The sequence below is a fragment of the Taudactylus pleione genome, unplaced genomic scaffold, assembly GCF_031769625.1.
Source record: "Taudactylus pleione unplaced genomic scaffold, aTauple2 ptg000391l, whole genome shotgun sequence".
NCBI classification, from domain to species: Eukaryota; Metazoa; Chordata; class Amphibia; order Anura; family Myobatrachidae; genus Taudactylus; species Taudactylus pleione.
In genome coordinates, this window is record NW_028284792.1 from 4,426,395 (window position 1) to 4,446,837 (window position 20,443).

Sequence of the window (20,443 nt, forward strand, 5' to 3'; positions counted from 1 at the left end):
TTTCCTTTTTTGGAAGCCTTAGTAAATCTACCCCTTGTCTTATTTAAAACACCTCTTCTTTCACTTATGAAGTGTTAATTGAATGATAGCTATTTCATATAATTAAAAATGGTTGACGTAATAAACAAACCGTATAGCATGTAAAATACTCCTTGGTAAGAAATTAAGCATATTATATTTTATATGAATCTCATACAATCACTTTGCCAAATCTTCTTTATGCTAAGTCGCATACAGTATAGGCCAGGTTGAGTCACACGCAATGCTGATATCCTTGCAAATGGTTGATGTTCTTCAAGTGCACAGACGTCTGAGTAGCTAAAAAGTCACCCAGCGCAGGTATCCCAGGGTGTGTACACAGGGTTGCAGTACTGATTAAGACGCGTGGTCTCAGAAATGTATTTGGCATTTGTGGGCATTGACTGGGAGGTGGCTATTCAGATGCATGAGAGATAGTCTCTCTGATGGGTGTGTTTTGGGAGTGTCGCAGGCATGTCGCATAACTGGTTATAAACTTAGGTGTTTAACCACCAACATTGGAGCCCATAATCTGATGGAGATTCTGCACCTAGAATGGGGGTAGTGCAAGTGTTGATGGTGCATCTAATGGTTGCGGCTAAAGACTCAGCAAGTAAAATTGTTGCATCTTAAGAAGTACAAATTTGGTGTCCTAGTCCTTGCACATTCAGGTGCACATTTGTACACTAGAGAAAGGGCTTTTACTAGCATTAGCATAAAGTCGTAGATGCAACTACGACTAAAGCGATCACAGCGACGTGTGCATTAGAATCAGCCCCTATATGTAACCTTATAAGAATGGAGCTTGGGAGAGGGTGTATCAAGTGTCATGTACATTCAAACATTGTAACAGGCAACATTGTACTGAGAAATGCCCATGATAATAATGACCTTCTGTAGGTCTTTGATCCCTACAGGAATGTGAGACAGTCCGGTGAAGGGGGGAAAAAGACATCATGCAGCCTGCTGCAATCTTCTGCTGGGAAGCTACACTGTGCAGCCCGCCCTGCTAAAGTGAACAGCGTTGGTGACCTGGTCTAGGCCCCACCCTCCCGTGATTGAGGGCATGGCTATGAATCACTAGGGCCCACCGGGGATTCCCCGAATCCCCGACAGCCCATTCCAAGCCTGACTTCTTACCAGCTTCATTAGAAATGTTTTACTGAAGGGGAGCTTTTTTACTGTTTTTACTGACATACAGTATCACTCCAAATATAGTAACAGCATCTAGGTAAGTGTCAAGATCAGGAAAGGTATAATCAAAGCCCATAGAGCCCTAGGCAAGATCCCAGTTTTGACATCCCCCTCCTCTGATCCATTTATACCCTAATAATTACTTACCCTATGTACATTATGAAAGCGGTATACCTACAATAAACAAAGGATACAGACAACAGTGGTTAGAAAGTGAACCTGATATTTTAAAATAAAAATTAAATATAGTGTTGATATAAAAATATATTGAATGAATTATACTATAATTTTAAAAATAAGGTAAATGAAACTCATATTTGAAAATCAGTATAGAGAGCAAATTGACATATGTCCAGGAAGGGTCACACATAGAGAGACACACTTACACAGGGAGGGTCACTAATATAGACAAATGCATATACAGGGAGGGTCTTATAAAGAGACATACACATGTAGTGTGGCATATAGAAACATACACTTACACAGGGAGGGTCACTAATATAGACACATGCATATACAGGAAGGGTCTTATATAGAGACATACACATGTAGTGTCGCATATAGAGACACACACATATACAGGGAGGGTCACTTAGAAATATACACAGATAAAATGGGAACCTCCTCTGTGTCACACCCAGCTAGACAGACTGAGGCACACAACAAGGTATTCCCTGTATCCACCCTCTCTCACCTTGTTGTAGGGACAGCACCAGCTCCCTCCTCCTTGGTACCTTGGATTGCACAAGCTGATGTAGCCCTACCCCTCTGCTTGGGTCAGAGGATCATGTGCTGAGCTCTTCCAATGATGGTGCAACACATGCTCCTCTGATACCGGGTGTCCTACCATAGAGCAGAAGGATGCTTCTGCTGCTATGTTAGTGATATACCCCACCGTTACCCCTTCTCTAATACAGTTTTCCTGAAATCAGAAGAACCGCATGCTCCACTAGACTAGGGAAAAGTAATTGTTTCAAAGATATCAATAGACAAAAAAAAAAATTATTAAAAAAATGGCTGGTGGTGGGCCAGCCCTAGGGACCACCAGAACCAAGATGGCTGCCTGTACTGCCTAATGGATAATCCGGCACTGGGTTTATAATAGACTTTGACATGCTTACTGTCTTCGAATGCCCAAATGCGTTATAGTGTCAGGAACATGTTAGATTTTTACTGCTTTCAAGTTATTTTACTGACATGAAAATGTCAAAATACCTGTATTTTTATTGACTCTCAGTAAATGTACTGATGGTTGATAACACTGTAAAGCAAATTAGATTTATTTTCTCTATTTGAATTAAAACATATGTCAAAATCCATTATCTTAAAGTGTGTTACAAACTTTCGCTCACATTTTAAATATGCTGTGCAATTTTATGCCCTCCAAGAAAAGGACAAATTTGAATTAATTTTCATGTTTACTGGATAATTATGCGTGATACTGCAGTGATTAATGGCTAATATGGAAAAAAATGACTGATAATGTGTGTGGAATGAATCCCAAGCAGAAGACACTTCAGGTTATATTAAAGAAACATATGATTTAGCGTTATATATCGGAAAATGAACTCCCTGTAAAGTATATGCATATAAGATGTCACCAAGAAGCTCTGTGACTACGTAACAGTATGTACTGTAGTGTTGGGTAAGTGCTTTTATGCATAACACAGATGGTGACATCTAATATACATAATAATTTTATGAATATGTGCATTATACCTTATAATACACAAATGTTCCTAGATAAAACTTAAATGATGACATTGGATCTTAAAGATTATGTGCCTGATTCATCACGGATTGCAATTGCAACAGCATACGCAGATCGGCCGATGGTGCATACTGCGCATGCGAATACATATGCACCGCAGTGCGTGTGCGCAGGTTAGGATTGCGATGAGTGAGTGATGGAACATTAGCATTTGAAATGATGCCTGTCCATTTGAACGCCGTTACATGGGCAGTGTTCTCCCCAGGCTGCTTTTGGCGGGTACACCAGCCAGTAAGAAAAAGCCTACCACCCGGCACTTTGGGAGCCTGCAAGTGGGGATTGTATCTGGGAGCTGTATAAGAAGGACCAGATCCTACAAACTTTGCAGCTTTTTCATAATCAGACGACTGGGCCCCTAACAAGAAGAGGAAAATTAATATATAAAATGTTATTTCAAGTTTAAATCGTAATGTCAGGGTTTAAAACATTCTTTTATTGCAAAAGCCCCCACCCGGCAACTTCTTGATGCCACGCGGCTGGAAAAAATTTCTGGGGAGAGCACTGCATGGGCATGCATAAATTAGCCATGGCGACAGCATACGCAGCTTGAGTACTCACTACATGTGACGAGAGTTGTAATTCCTGAGACAGGTCAGACCTGCTGTCATTCTGCATGAGGGTTTGATGTTACTCTATGATACCGATTTATATGCAGGATTGCGAGATATTACGGATGTGAGAAAGCGGTAGTGGGCGTCTCTATGCTGGCTGAGCAATTGCAAACATTAGCATATTTTTGCAGCAGAAGTGCGTGCATAATCGCAGCTGTGTTCGCAATAACGAGCAAAATCATCAGAAGTTACTGTTTCTAGAGATAGTCTTAGAGCACTTAGGGCCTGATTAATTCAGACCCGCTCGCGAGCGCACAGCGCATGCAAGCAGGTCAATGTTCCTCCACTGCGAAGGTGCCACCTCTGGCGTCCGCATGCGCGACCCCTAGCGAGCGACGGCAGCTCCGTCGCTCCTGGGCTCACTACAAGACGGGGCGGCTGTTGATGTTGATTGACATCTCGCCCCGGTTTCTATATATATACTTAGGCAGAAGATTTTCTATTGCTGTTCATCACTGTAGTAGAAAATCATTTTTTAATTATTTATTTTAAGTATATAACCGGGGCAGCTGATCGGCGATAGCGGCCATAAATGGTAATCGTAGTCTTATTACCAAGCCATTAAGACGTCTTTCAGCAAGTGTGTGAACCAACCGATTTAGACGTCCAATTCCAGATTCCTTCAAAATAATAAAATAAACTTTTTTTTCTTTTAAATAGTAAACCAAAAAAATATTAAAAGATAATTTTCTCCTGTGGATATCTGTATGGATGCCATTCTGGTGTTGGCTATGAAAGGGTACCAGCAGTACTTGCAGTATAGTGGCAGTCAGCAGTGGCTCTTACTCTTTTAACATAGGGAGGCCACCTGTTCAGCAGTCCAGACTTGGAGCCTGAGGAAACATTTCCGTCACCTGCACATTGGATTAGGCAGGTGCCAGGACCGGCACATGTGCACAAACATCGGCTTCTAGGGACTGCATTGGCTGCAGCCCCTAGAAGCCAGGAAGGGCTGACGGTAAGACAGAGGAGTGGCTTCCTATTGGAAGTGCTGTCTCTGTTAACCGTAGTCAAGACTGGCAGTCCCAAGGGGAGAAAACACCTTTAGTTTTATTGCAAAGAACTTATAGTAGTGGCACATTAATACGTGGGGACACAAACCAAACCAATTTAACAAAAAAAAATCAAAATGTACAGTACAGTTGAATTAAAGATTATTCTGACCTGATCTGAATCTTAATTCTGTATTTCAATGTAGACATAAAGTTGCCCAGCATTTGAGCACTACAGGAAAAATCAGCCTATTTTTCTGCATAATAAAAGGTTGGGGGGAGGATAGTAGTTTCTCAGAAAAACCGGGTGACAGAGGGGCACCAAAATTATGAGGGGCCCCGGCTCCTCAGGAATCTTGTGAGTCCAAATCATGTGTCTTCCGACAGACAAGCTGCAGCTTTTTTTTTCTCACTAGATTAAATACATTAAAAAAACGATTTAAAAAAAGGTTCCATCTCTTGAGGAACCACAAATCCAAGCAAGCCCTATTAGTCAGGGCATGCTGGAACACTTCCGCAATAGTATTTAAGTAAATTTCCACCAGCTTAACTGATTCGCAATGGGACTAGAGGTAAGTACCTGCCCAGCCAATCACAAATAGCCATTCATTTCTATGGGCAATGCATTTCAGTGGGCTTTCTGCACCTATTGAAAATGCATTTCTTTTCAAATGAAGAAGTAAAGTTTTTAATTTGTTTAACAGAGTAAAGTAGTCCAAAATAATTTTATTTTTAATAGATTGTAGAGTTTGAGGAATAAACAATTTGTTTATGGTGATTTTTTATAAATTTTAACTTTTGAACAAAATCTCCAATTGATAGATCTTCCCCTAAGCCTCACATATTTGGACATAGTTTTACTTTATGATGTCTAGCATGTCTTGCAGAATTTCTTCTTAGTAAATATCAACCATGTGGATGTTTTGGATTGTATATTGGAAAAATATTCTTAAAATTGCCTTACTTATTTAGGCAGACCCAGAGCCTTATTATCTTACATGAAATAAATATACACCAGATGTCCTCTGTGGCGTAGACAATGAGAGAATTCTTTTATAACAATTCATTTTGACATGTGTTTGTAATAAATATGATTATTGCATTATCCCACAATATGGCAAAACACTGATTATACATCCTTGTTTATGCTATTAACCATAGACTTGGAGATCACTTAGTGTGGGAAGAAACTATTTATGGCTTGCACTTATATCTAAGCTCATTTACTAAGAACAGAAGAGAAAGAAACAGAATAATGTTGAATATTATTATATTCCTCAAGGGTAAAAGAATGTTAAGCCCATGACAAGTACAATTTAAAGCATTTAATCAGATTTGTGTAAGTCAATGCATTTTTATTTGAAGGAAGCAAATTCACATACAGACAGTACAAACAGAAACACTGCTTTATATTTAAAGAAATCACTCATGTTAACATAATAAATGTGCTTTATAATAGTGTAGAGGTCAAGTAGACCATGAATTGATTAAGCCAAACAAGAATTCTATAAATTATGTAATGCTATAAATTAGGACCAGTCTGTCGCTTGCATCAGAGTATTTTCTATAACCCCCTGCTCCCTAATAATGGCTGTTGTCATAGGTCAAGTATAACTTATTTTTATATATAAAAGACATCGGCAGTTACTCTGCATTCAATTCGAGGAATGTATTTATAAATGGTTTCATCTTGCTTTCTCTTAGTATGATATAATGAAAATAATCTAACTCATCTAGGTCTTACAGTTTATATTACTGGCATTGTCATCAATCTTCTTTTACTCCTATGAATCCAACACATCCCTTGGATTCATAGATCCCAACATTCTGTAATTCGTAATTGGGATGTCTGCATGGCCATGCTGCAAAGGGGGAGTGACCTTGCTGCAAAGGGGCATGACTTTGCTTCATGCCCCCGTTTTCATCATCTGGGGCGAGCCCAGCACTCCCGGAGATCCTGGGCTGCCCCCAGGCTCTCCCTGCACAGTGAAGAGATGCCGTGCGCATGCACACGGTATCTATTCACTTGCAGAGCAGCAGTGACAGCGATTTCCCCCAGCTTCCCAACACCATGGTACACTGAAACCTGTGGATGAGATGATGAGACAGTCCCTGAATAGCGGGACTATCCTGCCAAAAGTGGGACAGTTGGGAGGTATGTGGATTCTGGGGAGAGGAGGACATGCTTCCAAATCCCGCTCATTTTCTAGACAAATTGGCAGGGCAGGGGGTGTGATGACTCAATTCACAGAAAATTTGCACAATTGTGCTGCATGTATGGGCCCCAAAGACTCAAAGCCTCCAGTGATCACCTGAATCTCCCCCCTGGAACTCTCATATGAGGAATTAAGGAAAAATTGTGGAGTAGGGTACACTTCTGGTTTATTGGATCTGGAAAATATATACTTATGGAGGATTCATTATAGAGATTGCGTATTTGCTAAAAAGAGAAAAACTTCAAAATATTTCCCTTTCTCTAATTTCTATTTCCTACTGTACATAATGAGACCGTGCTATGTTTGCATATTGTGTGCCCTTATTAAATTCATCTTTACCCTCTACACTAGACTCTTACATGGCAAGCTTTTAAATTTAATCGGGGAGATCACATATAAAATACATGTCGTTTTCATGAATACAACTAATTGTAATTGCTTTAGAAATTAATGCAAGTTCACAATTTAATTCCTCATAATAACCATCTTATACAAATCTATTTGCAGTATGCATAGTTTAGAATTAGAAGCTTAACAATGCTGCCAAAAGACAGAGGAGTTTGGAATTTGTACTGGGATGTTCCACTTAGTCATGATTCAAATATGCAACACCACGTATGTTCAACAAGAACACCCAAACACAGCCTATATCATACACTCTGAATGTGGGACAGAATATTTTATTCTGGCATAGAAACACTCAACTTGTGTAAACTGACCACTTTGCTGAGCAAGTGCTCCAAAGACACTTATCTCAACAAGTGACAGTGCTACAATAAGTTGTTCCCTAATTTTGCCTTGTGCAAATATGCATTAAAGAGCTTACAAACAAAAATAGAGAGATGATAAATAGATGATAGATAGATAGATAGATAGATAGATAGATAGATAGATACTGTAGATAGATAGATAGGTAGATACTGTAGATAGATAGATAGTGGGGCCATAACAGGCAGCACCGTAACTGTAGGTCCCAGCACCACGTGCATGCCCTTCTGCTCCACGGGAGGTTTCTGTCCTCCCTGAGCTCACCTTCCACATGACATCGTACAGAGGAGACGGGACCGCAATCATCGGGAATGACAACATTGCTCCGTGGGACTGTAAGTGCAGTGGTCTGCACGTCTGAAGCAAACCAAGGATGCACCGGGCAGCACTGCAGCAGAGATTCTGGCTGCAGCATGCCGTTCCAGACACCCTGCTAGCCAGATGTAGGGACTGTGGGTGAGCAGGATGTCATGATGTCACACATACGGGGTGGGGCCATCAGCTCCTGGCATTGCAGCAGTGTCGGGGGAATCTTCAAGATGCTCCGGGCAGCAGAACACACAGCAGGATGCCTGTGTGTAGCATCCAAAGCCATGGACTGCACTGCCTGCAGGCTGCTGTTCCAGGCACCCTGTTAGCCAGAAGCAAGGGCCGTGGGTCAATAACGGTGCTGCCTACAGAGCCCTGCACTCTGTGCGGTGGCACTGTTCGCACACCCCTAGTAAGATAGAAAGATAGACAGACTATAGGTTGTCTGCAGCAATGTTTGGGTTTTTTATCTCTCTCTTCCCTCTCATATCTTCTTAACTCTGTGTATACCCCTCTCTGGCCCTCCTATCCCTGGCATCTTCTTCTCCTGCCATTTTGTCTTTTTCTCTCCTGCCCCTTGGTTTCTCTCTCCCCTGCTTCTCATTGTCTAGCTCTCTATCAAACATACAACAGCTCATTAAGAGAAGTTGTGTCTCTATAGTGGGGGTGAGCAATAAGCGGCTCTGGAGCTGTTGTAGAACTACAATTTTGCTATTTGACCATGCTAAAACTGTTGCAAGGCATGCTGGGATTTGTAGTTCAACAACACCTGGGGGGCTGCTTATTGCCCACCCTGGTCTATAGTAATGGTTGGGCACAACTACCTGCCCCTTAAGATTTGTATAACTTTATGGCATAAAAAGATTGAGACAACACATGTGCTGAGGAGCGTGGCCATAGACAAATGAAGGAGCATTGGTGAGGTAAGATGGTATGTTTATGATTGGCTGTCGCATTGGGCAGACCCAAGGCATGCATATAGAATCCTAGTTGTCAGGTCAACATAAGGTATGTTTAATGATTAGTTTGGGGAGTAGGGAAATGTAGGTATAGTTTTTTTAGGGTGGGCTACTGTTATTTAATGTTGAGCTTACTTTCTGTACTGCAACATATACTGTACATCAATAATACAGCAAAGTTTTGGCACTGTATGTAGTTTGTAGGAAAGGGTAGATGTGCGAGGTGGTGGGGAGTGAGTAGTGTGTTTTTATTGACAACGTGCATTCTCACACATGCCAACTGTCATTCTGCCAGTGACAGGAAGGTGGCTTGGGTTTTGCTGTGTGGTACTGTATTATCACAGGGATGTCCATCAATAGTTCTATTAGACAACTGGGTCAGAGCATCTACAAAATGGCAGGTCTTAGTACCTAGTACCTAATGCAGTGATTAGTACCTACCAAAAGTGGTTCAAGGAAGGACAACTGGTGAACCAGTGACTGGGTGATGGGTTCCCAATGCTTATGGGGAGTGAAGGATAGCCCATCTGGTCCTATAATACAAAAGAGTTACTGTAGAACAATTTGCTAAAAAAGGGAATGTTGGCTATAATAGAAAAGTGTCAGAACAGAGTGCATTGCAGCTTTTGTGCTTATGGGGGTGTGCAGCCACAGACCAGTCAGTGCCCATGCTGCCCCCTGTCCACCACTGAAAGTGAATATAGTAGGCACTTGAGTATCAATACTGAACCATGGAGCAATGGAAAAAGGTGGCCTTGTCTAATGAATCACGTTATTTTTTACACCATGTGCTGGGTGCGTACATCATTTACCTAATGGAGAGATGGCACCAGGATGCACTATGGGAAGACGGCAAGCCAGCAAAGGCAGTGTGATGCTCTGGGCAATGTTCGGCTGGGAAATCTAGGGTCCTGCCATTCATGTGGCTGTTACACTACTTTGACATGTACCACATACTTAAACCTTGTTGCAGACCAAGCACAGTTCTTCATGACAATTGTATTCCCCCGATGCAATGGCTTCTTTCTGCAGGATAATGCACTCTGACATGAAGACTGGTTTGAGGAACAAAGAGTCAAAGGTGTTAACTTGGCCTCTAAATTTCCCAGATCTCAATCTGATCAAGAATATGTGGAAGGTGCTAAAAAAACATGCCATGGAGGCCCCATTTTGCAAAATACAGGACGTAAAGGATCTGCTGCTAGCATCCTGGTGTCAGATACCATAGAGCATCATCAGGGGTCCTGTGTAGTCCATGCCTTGACAGATCACAGCTGTTTTTGTTTCATGAGGTCGAAGCAAACAATATTAGAGGTCATTTTATGTTATAGCTAATCAGTGTATATGTAAAAATCAATAAGAATATTTATATCTTACAGTAATTTACTCTGCTTATCTAGAGTCCTTATTAAACCATAAGTATTTTTAATGCCAGTGGAAAATATATATGTATATATATATATATATATATATATATATATACACAACAGGTAAGAAACAGCGGCACTCAGGGATTTGAATAAGAGACGACAACCAAATAAGTTCAGTCAAGTCGATGTATCAATGCGATAGCATTTTCATCAGGACACATTAAAATACAAAATACACTGACCTTAAATACGTGCTTCCCATCACCATGTTTCCTTGTGTTATCTCTCAACTTCCGGCTGGAGACATGCTGGTAAGTGCATCACAATGACATCACCAATGTGCACCCATCACCATAACAACAAACTAGCATCAGTACGGAACATGTACAGATACAAAATAGCAACATAAACGCTTTTCAGAAGCCAGCGCTATTAGAGAAATGAAATAGGCGACCTAGACATGAAGCACATGAATACCCTTAGAGCACATCAATCTGCCATAGAGACGGTTCCTCTAATTATCATATTGCAGACATGCACATGGCTAGGACTGCGTACAGTAAGTTCCAAGAACAGCCAACATTTGATAAAATACAGACTGTCATAGACCTAACAGTATGCTGAGCATCAGCCTCCCACAGCAGGTACAAGCATTACTGCAATGGGCATCCCCTCCTGCTATGTAGCAGACTATAGGGGAGTTTCATTGAGCAAGCATTGCTCCATATGAGCAAGCCTGAGAGATGGTTCAGGACCATCACCACTCCATGACTGCACGATGTGCAACAGTAGGAAGTCACTCACCTGTCATCTAAGAATACTGCAGAGCTTAGTTTTTCCAGGTACTAAAAGCCATGAAAAGGCAGTGTGCTGGAGGTGGGCACTGGCACTCAGTGCGCTGGTGGGCAGAGCTGCTCACTCCACGAGCAGCGCTCACACGGGATGCAGCAGCAGCAGCACCCAGGGGGCGGGTCATTGTGCAACACTGCTGATGCTGGAAGACGTGCTGAGAAGAGGACAGAGCAGTAATGAATGCAGCCTTGTGATAGGATGGATGCTGCCTTGCTCTAATTGGTCTGTTAATTCGGAGGATTTTTGTAATTTTCCGGGGCAGCGGGAGACTCTACAGAGAACCGGGAGTCTCCCGCAGTAATCAGGAGGGTAGGTAACTATGAGCCATGTGCATGTCTGCAATATGATAATTAGAGGAACCGTCTCTATGGCAGATTGATGTGCTCTAAGGGAATTCTTTTTATTGTCTATGTGCTTTATGTCTAGATCGCCATGTTCATTTCTCTAATAGCGCTGGCTTCTGAATAACGTTTATGATGCTGTTTTATATCTGTACGTGTTCCGTACTGATGCTAGTTGTATCCATTTGTTGTTATGGTAATGGGTGCACATTGGTGACGTCATTGTCATGCGCTATACAGCATGTCTCCAGCAGGAAGTTGAGAGATAACACAAGGAAACATGGTGATGGGGAGCACGTATTTAAGGTCAGTGTATTTTGTATTTTAATGTGTCCTGATGAAAATGCTATCGCATTGACACGTCGACTTGACTGAACTGCTTCGGTTGTCGTCTCTTATTCAAATCCCTGAGTGCCGCCGATTTTTACGTGCTGTACCTGGTGAGCTGTCTCTGTACAGTCCCAGAGGGCAACGGGGTAAGTAGTGACTTTGTTGTTTGAGTGCCGGACTCCTACTAATAATAATAATAATAATAATAATAATAGTAACAACAGTATTGGAATAATAATCCCAATTCAAATGTGTATTTATGTAATAAATTGTGAGACATGTGGTATATTAATTATGAAGTTCAATTACATTACATTATTTCTGAAAGTATAAAATTATTGGTCTAATTAATGTATTTAGAAATTGGCACTTATAAGTCTGCCATTAAAATACTTTATCATTTTAATCCTGTGTAATCATATTTCTTTAAAGGTATTGGCAGCTGTGGCCAATTAGTAGAAAAGCATTATATGATGTTTTTTATATACACATACAGTATTGAGTCTTTTATTATTGACTTATACATTATGAATTTAGCTGATGAAGCAGGAAAGTATGAAAAGTACCAAAGTGGCTGGAAGATTTCAGAGGTGTCACGAAGATCACTGTGCTGTATGATCCCAAATTGTGCATGTATGTGCTTTCATATTCGTATCAGAGAATGAAAGCAAATCAGGGAACAGTACAAAGAGGTGGTCTGTACTGCCTGAGCTCACCTCCCTTCTTATCACACAGAATTCCCTATACTATATATCCCTTCAGAAGTGCTTTCTATCTGCCTCTAGCACACTAATGGATGGCTATGAGCAAACCTGACAAAGCAGACAAAGGGAAGGGACATGATAGCTATTGCAAAGTAAAGGTTGCACAGAATCAAGAGAAACTTCATCCAGTAGAAGGAAATATGACATTAAAATACAGTAAGAAAGATGTGTCTTTTTTATTGATCTCAATCACCATATACAGTGAACATATATTAGACAGATATAGCATTATGCTTTAACGTGACTCAAGGCCTCACCCCACCCACTACATTGTAGTAGTGGATGTAATGCGAGTGGGTCGGAATTTTCTCCATACCACTCTGGTTTTTTTCACAGCAGAGAATGACAGGGTAGTCCCATTGGAATCGGTATGTAAAGCCGGCAGTCAGGATGCCTTCTGTCAAAATACAGACAGCGGCATCCCAGTGGTTGGTATCTCGACAGGGGTCAGGTAAGTATACTTCCCCACTTCTCCCCCTAATCCTCCCTTGTAGTCTAACCCTAACCCTTCCCACCCCGCACCCTAGCCCTCCCTATAGTGCCTAAACCTAAGTCTCCCCCCTTTGTGCCTAAACCTAACCCTGCCCCCTTAGTGCCTACCCCCCCAAGTGGTGCCGAACCCTAACCCCCCCACCCCAAAACCTAAGCAATTTTCGTCAACATGGCCTCATTCCCTGCTGCAAAATGCTTTGATTCCCATCATCACATAGTAGACCCAGGAGGGTCTTGATAATTCGTATATATATATATTTTTTTTATCATAGTGAATAATGTTATACTGTAGCTAGATATAAAATGATATGGCCTTTCTTCCTGTTAAATGGTTTTGCACCTGATTTGCACAGAAAACATCACATAAGTGTAGTATAGAGATAAGCAAACTGCATGTGTTGGTTTAAGCTATTTTCTTAGAGTTTGTAGTTTATTACTGCTACCATTTGCAGCTTTGCAAATGGTAGGGAAAATTATGTTTTATAAAAAGAAGATCACCAGGGAAATTATGTTTTATTAAATCGAAGACCTGTTGGGAAAGTATTGAACAGGGATTGAGAACAATTTACCAAGTTTCACTTTTTTGCAAATGGATCTGAAACTTTCATCAAACACCTAGGGGTAAATTTACTAAGATGGGCGTTCTATTAAGAAGTGATGTTGACCATAGCAACCAATCAGATTCTACTTCTCATTTATCTAGCACCTTCTAGAAGATTACACCTGGAATCTGATTGGTTGCTATAGGTAACATCACTTCTTAATAGTACTCCCATCTTAGTAAATTTACCCCTTACAATATAATGCATAGATGGAAACATAATATTGCTCATGTCTAACCAATATCCTGTCAACATAAATATCACATCATTTAAATTATGCAATTATTATGTATTGTGTAACATTTATATATTGTAATTGTTTTTACTTGCTTTGAACATAATTGATATTCTCCAAATTACTTTGATAGGATAATGTTTATTATGCTGTATAGCATCACTTGGCTGAATTTTTTTAGATGTAGGGAAAAATATCAATATGGCTCTTATTTAGAATCTATTATTTCTCTGTGTTGTCCCGTATGACATTTATTTAGAAAAAAAGTAGTTTGCAATAGTAAGATTTAAAACAAGCAATGCATATAAATAAAACTATTGTGTACTATGAAGTTCAGAATTACTGTCTGATAAAATGTAGGACACCAGATTAAATTACATCACTGAACCGCCACCATCCACTGTTAATGGTAATTGTGCAGATATAACTGGCTTTCTTAGCAACATCTCAGATATTTACCCCCTACTGTTTTCAATTCAAACCTTTGATGAAAATATTCCCAGTACTTCTTTAAAGCAGACACCCAACTGTCTTTCTTGACAAAAGCAAGGTCTCTAAATCAGATCCTGACAATTTGTGACACAGCAGTCTATCCAGCTCAAATTTTACCTATGTTTCTATGTCATTATAAAAGTGAAAAAATCTCCATCAGAGAGCTGTTCTACGGCTAGTACCTATAGATATATTACACTCATATGGACGACTATAGCACCCATTGTAATTATTTTGGTTACAATAATTGAATGGCTATTTACCTTGTAATGTAATACCAGAGGAGCTAATGTTGTAATTCAGCACTGATTGCATTTCATTCTGAGCAAATTAAGATTTTCCACATAGAAATAATGTAGAATGGTTAGATATTATTTTGTCTTCTATTCCCTTTCCTTGTCCTGTTTGCATATCAATAGAACTATTTATTTGAACTGGCATATTTCATTTTCGCACACCTTAAAAGTCAAATATACATAAAAAAAAAATTTGTTTCTATACACAACATAAAGTTGTATAAATTATTTAATCAGACACTGACCCACTTTTTTTTGTAAATAGTCTCTGTCACTCCTACTCTCTATCACAAACTATTTTACCATCTCCACAACTTGCAGCATTACTAGACAGGGAACTTAGCATGTCACATATTCCTTCCTGTATCATCACTGAGCTGCCATTGTGTATGAAGATACAAGTCTGTAATCTTTGCAGAACAAGACTCTTGCCTGGCACAAAAGAACTGGGCTGCCATTAGAAATTATGGGGACCAGTACTGATGAAACAGACAGGGCCCCCTCCCCCATTGTTTCTGCAACTCCAGCCCCGCAGCATCTCTCCAGTACCAGCCAGTCCCCCTCCTGTCTCTGCCAGCCTGCTCCCCCCTATGTCTCTGCCAGCCAGCCACCCTTATGTATCTGCCAGCCAGCCCCCCCTTATGTCTCTGCCAGCCAGCCCCCCCTTATGTCTCTGCCAGCCAGCCCCCCTCATGTCTGCCAGCCAGCCCCTGCAGGACATGACACTTACCTCCTTTTCTGGCTGGCATGGACGCTCCTCACACGATGTGGGCCGTGGCTCCTCCTCTCCCTTTCAGCAGCATGACACATGTGCACCGGCTCAGCTCGCAAAAAAATACTTTATTGCGCAACACCTGCCACAGCAGTACAAGGCAGCGGGCCTCTTGTCACTGCAATAGCACGGTGGTACTAGTGGTAGTGGCTGGTGGGTGGGTGGTAGGAACGATAGGGAGGTAGGAACGGGATGGAGGGTGGCTGGGTGTTTGGGACGGGCGGGCCCTCCTTCTCTATCTGTGTGTCCGGGCCTGGTACTAGAGTCCCGGCAGTCCCCCTCTGTGGCTACCCTGCACAAGTATGCCAGTCAGACAAACTGTGGATTCTGAAGTTCCAAAAAGTAATGCACCGATACCGCTGTAATGTGTGTGCTGTCTAAAGAATATAATAGACTACATGCTAGACAGAATTGGTTATGGTCAAACACATTAGTTATTTAAGGTATATTATTTCACTCCATAATACACTGACTTTGATATATATGAATATACAAATGTGGCTTTACTCACTCATTAAATAGATTTAATTAAAATTAGGGTATATATAAATTGAGAAACTGGTTTTATCTTCTTTAACTATAATTAAAATTTCTCATTGAAATTTCTTAACCAAGTTCTGCTTTCTACAGTCAATATTATTGGCATACATTTGTAGTCAAAAACTTACAGTTTAGCTTGCAGCTTGATGTAGGGCAATGTCTGTCTTAGTCTGATTGTTTTTGACTGGTTGATTTAATCCCTTAAATAAATTAATGTCTAAATAATCCAAGTGGTATATAGGCCTTCAGCAACATAACCCTTTGATCTCTTGTGAGTCACTCACATGGTCACGAGGTGCTGGTATTCGTCATGTAAATAGTTGATGTAGCCATTTTATGTGCTTATATTTTATCCAGTAGAATCCATAATAAAACTGTTATGGAATCAACTTTTTATTATTTTTATGGCCAATATACTGTGCATAAAAAGTGTAATACGCAGTGGTGGCTCCAGAGGTGGGGCTGCAGCGCAGTCCAAAATTCAAATAGGGAAGCCAAACCAACTGCCACCCCAAAATCTGCCAAACATCACTAGTTGGGACTCACTGGCAGTTGGTGTGGCTTCCCTAATTGAATTTGCACCTCTGGAGCCACCACTGGTAATACATAATAAAATATAATTTACTTCTATGTCTAGTAAATCTATTATGTTGATAAACTTATTTTAAATGCAAATTGTTTACATTTTTTCCTTTCATTAGCATAGTTGTATTATAGTGGCAGTACCAGATGAATCATCTTGCATTTCTTTAAAATAAAAGTCAAACTGGGCAAACGACATAGGAGCAGAAGGAAGAACCTCTCTACCTGAGATCCAGATCCATTGAACCCAGACAGTAAAGACCTACTAACTGAGAAAAGACCTAAGAGCTGAGAAAAGACCTACAGTGCATGCTTTGTATCAGCAGAGGGCTTCTGCAAGCTCAGTGAGGTCTGACACAGGAGCAAAGAAAAGAGCAGATTACCTCTCAGCATTTAAAAATTAGAGATGAGCAGTTCGCTTTTGGCTCAGATCTTCTTGCCAAGTTTGGATCTGAGAACGAGGCAAAACGTAATCTTTTACAGACATCTCAGCACAGATGTCCTAGGGTCTGATTCAGAGGTTCACTCTGTTGCAGCCACGACTGCGTCTTTATGCTACCGACGTGACAGACAGTCTCTCTACTGAGACGTCCACCGGCTGCTGCGCTAATCCATGACTGTGTGTATTAAGATGCACCATCGGTCATTACATACAAATTGCACATGCTCTATGGAGGCGCAGAATCTTTGTCTGGACATGGTCACAGGTGTCAGTGAAACTGCGTCTTTACACCCCCATGTTACCTCCCTGGAATGCCCACAGAAATTCCCAGCTCTTGCATCCAAATTAGTTCTGTGGCACCCTGCAGTAGCCATCAGAATGTATGTGCAGACTGAAAACGCCAGCCGCATTCGTACGTGCAGCATTGACATTACATGCACCACTGAAACAGGTCCTAAATCTGCACTTCTGTAACTGTTTAAGGGTGATGTGTCATCTGATCTTATAATTGAAAGATCTTATACTGTAGTTCTTTTAAAACTTAGAGCTGTATTCCATTTGAGCCGAGCCGCGATACTTTTTCGCGACCCAGACTTTTCACCTACTTCGCCTGTTTTGTAGGTGGAAAAGTATCATGCGCATGCCCGCTTTTCCCTGTATTCATTTTGAAAGTATGCGAAAATGGGAACCGGCGAAACTTGAACAGGCGGAAAGTATTGTCAGATATGGGGAAGTAAGCCTGACACCCCCCAAAAGATGCTCTGACATGGGGGTTAGGTATGGTACCCCCCGATTTGGCTTGCTGAAGGTATTTGGTCTTTTTAAACGGCCTTAATGGCTTCTAAATAACGTTTTTCTATACGTGGTGCAGAATAGTATTCAGGAGGTTTTTTTGCAGAAAATAAGTTATCCCAGGTTATTTGGGGTACTTGAAAATGTGGATCAACATATTTAAAAGTTGCTAAAGTGAAGTTGAAAACATCGTGAAAAATCCACCTGCCACAAGCACCTGCAATCAAAAAAACACTTGGGGCATACTTGGGGACCCCCCCAGAGTCAAGTTCGCTAGTATTTAACTTTGTACCCCAACATTATTTTTTGCCTCCTTTTTCATAGTAATTTTTTGGGGTGTCCTTAAGTGTTTTTTTTTTTTACACAGTTTACCTCTGGGGGACTGTCTGAAGGCTGCTGGAGGGTTCTCACAAAGTTGCAACCGAAAACCCCAATTCTGCACTTTTTTCCACCTGCTATTCATAGGCAAAACTTTTTCGCCTAGTACATTGCATTGACTTTCTGCCTAGGCGGAAAGTCTTTCAATTGAATACGGGGTGAAAGCAAAACAGGCGAAAATGACATCATCGGCGAAAAAGTATCGCGGATCTGGACTTTTCACCTCAAATTGAATACGGGTCTTAGATGAGAACCTAAAGATTGTCCAAATAATACCATTTGCTGTTTGCATTGTTTGAGGAACAGGAAAGTTAGGTCTTCCATGATTTCTCTGACTGATTTAAAAAAACACAGAAAATAAAAGCCACTTACAGACAGCTTAGTTCTGCACTAGAGAAAATTCAAAGAGATAGAGAAAGCGCTGGTAGATTGTAAATATATGTGAACATTATTCCAAGCAATGTAAAAACATAAAATTAAAATAGATAAATAATACAATAAATGCCACTGACAGTAAATACTAAAAATACACCACTGATTCCATTAGATGAGACAAATAAAGTGTACACATATGTCATTCAAATTGAGTTGTTACTGTTTGTAACTGCTACTCCAAATTGCAAGTTACTTTGCAGAGGCATATATATGTAACTATTCCCACTTGTTCCACATTGTGTCTTTGGAACTTAAACGTTAATTAGTTTGCAATAGGCCGCTCTGTACATCCGATGTATAGCAACATTAAGTCCTAAGTTAATCTCAATTTATGGATTGTAGTTAATGTAAAATCATGTCATACAAAAAGTGGGTTTTTAGAGTGCACTCACCACTTATAGATTCAAGGTTCAGCTGTGAGGACCAGTAATAAGGGAATCCGTGGTTCCTGCACTACTAATGTTCTAGATCACAGGGTCTCAAACTTGTTCATCAGGACCCCAACCATGTTTTCCAGGTCTCCACACAGAAACACAAATACATAATTAGCTCCACCTGAGGATATTTTAAAATGTGTCAGTGGGTAGCACCTGCTGGGAGCCCTGGAAAACATGAACTCTGTGGGGTCCTGAGGACCGAATTTGAGAACCACTGTTATAGATGAACAGTATTAGCCCGGTACTTACCATGCCCATGTTCAACAGGGATTATAGCTTCTTGTTGGCTTTATTCTTGTGTGTTACAGTATCTAATTGTAGCCCCCATGGGTTGTACAAAACCAACAAACGAAGCTCTGTGCACAGTGTCCCTTGTTGGATTTCAATTGGCTCCTATCAAAGAGCCCATATGTCCGGCGAGGTTACTTGCCAGGTCTGCTCCGGCTCCTGTGGTGGGGCTTTATGTATAAGTCTGAGGTACTCGCCGGGTCTGATCACGCTCCTGATTAGAGAGCCTGTGTCAGACGGCCGTGTGCCGGTAATCACACAGCCCTTTTTAACGCATTGCTTAGAGACGGGAACAGGTTCCCAATAAGCGGTTTTGCTGTGGTGGTATGTGGGGTCTTTTGTCTGGATACAGAGGTCATAGGGACTTCCTGACGTGTTTCTCAACCTACAAACACTGGTTATTTCTTCTGAGGAAAGTTCTGTACTATTCCTGCTTGTGAGATCAACTGGAAATATTTAATTTGCTGAAGAATTGGATTGAATGATATCCAAAGTTTTGTTGGGAAATAGCGTCTGCCTCTTCTCACTTTCCAGAGTGACCCAAAGTAAACAAATGACAACAAAGTCAGCAAATATGGGAAATATGCCGTCATTATTACATGCAAATATGGAGCATTTTCTACATACTCTGCACTGAGATGATCTTCTTCTTTCTTCTGTCTTCTTTCTCTACTTCTTTAATGTCAGATAAATAAAGTTAAATGCTAGTTTTGGCTCCTTTCACCTCTCTGATCATTCTCAATTATTTGTATTATTTAGGTACCACACCTTCAGAAAAGATCTATAATTTGCAGGGAATCAGTAACAAGTTTCTTCTGTTTTTCTGAATGAAAATACATTTCTTTTACAGTTATGTGAGACATACAAATGTGTTTTAAGAAGATAAAACCTCTCTAAAAAGGAGATAATAGAATTAAAACACAATGTAAAATGTTCCTGCTTACTACACATCCTATAAAGTAGCACAGAACACTACAATCAGAATGATCACAACTTAGTTCTGACACATAAATGTGGTACATGAATGAAGAACCCCAGCAGAAAGAGTTTTAGAAGTAGGCAGGTGGAATGAATGGCAGATAAGAAAGGGGATAGGATTGTGATATTTGAGACATCATTGAGTGAGGTTAAATAGGCAAAGCAAGCGTCAGTCCACTAAAAGCTG

At 40.7% G+C, this 20,443-nt stretch overlaps 1 protein-coding gene across 5 annotated transcripts in view; it reads left to right on the forward strand.

The window, feature by feature from the left end:
• AUTS2 (activator of transcription and developmental regulator AUTS2) overlaps positions 1-20,443 on the forward strand; it is a 1,638,780-nt gene that overhangs the window by 756,799 nt on the left and 861,538 nt on the right. The gene's annotated exons all lie outside the window — the stretch shown is intronic.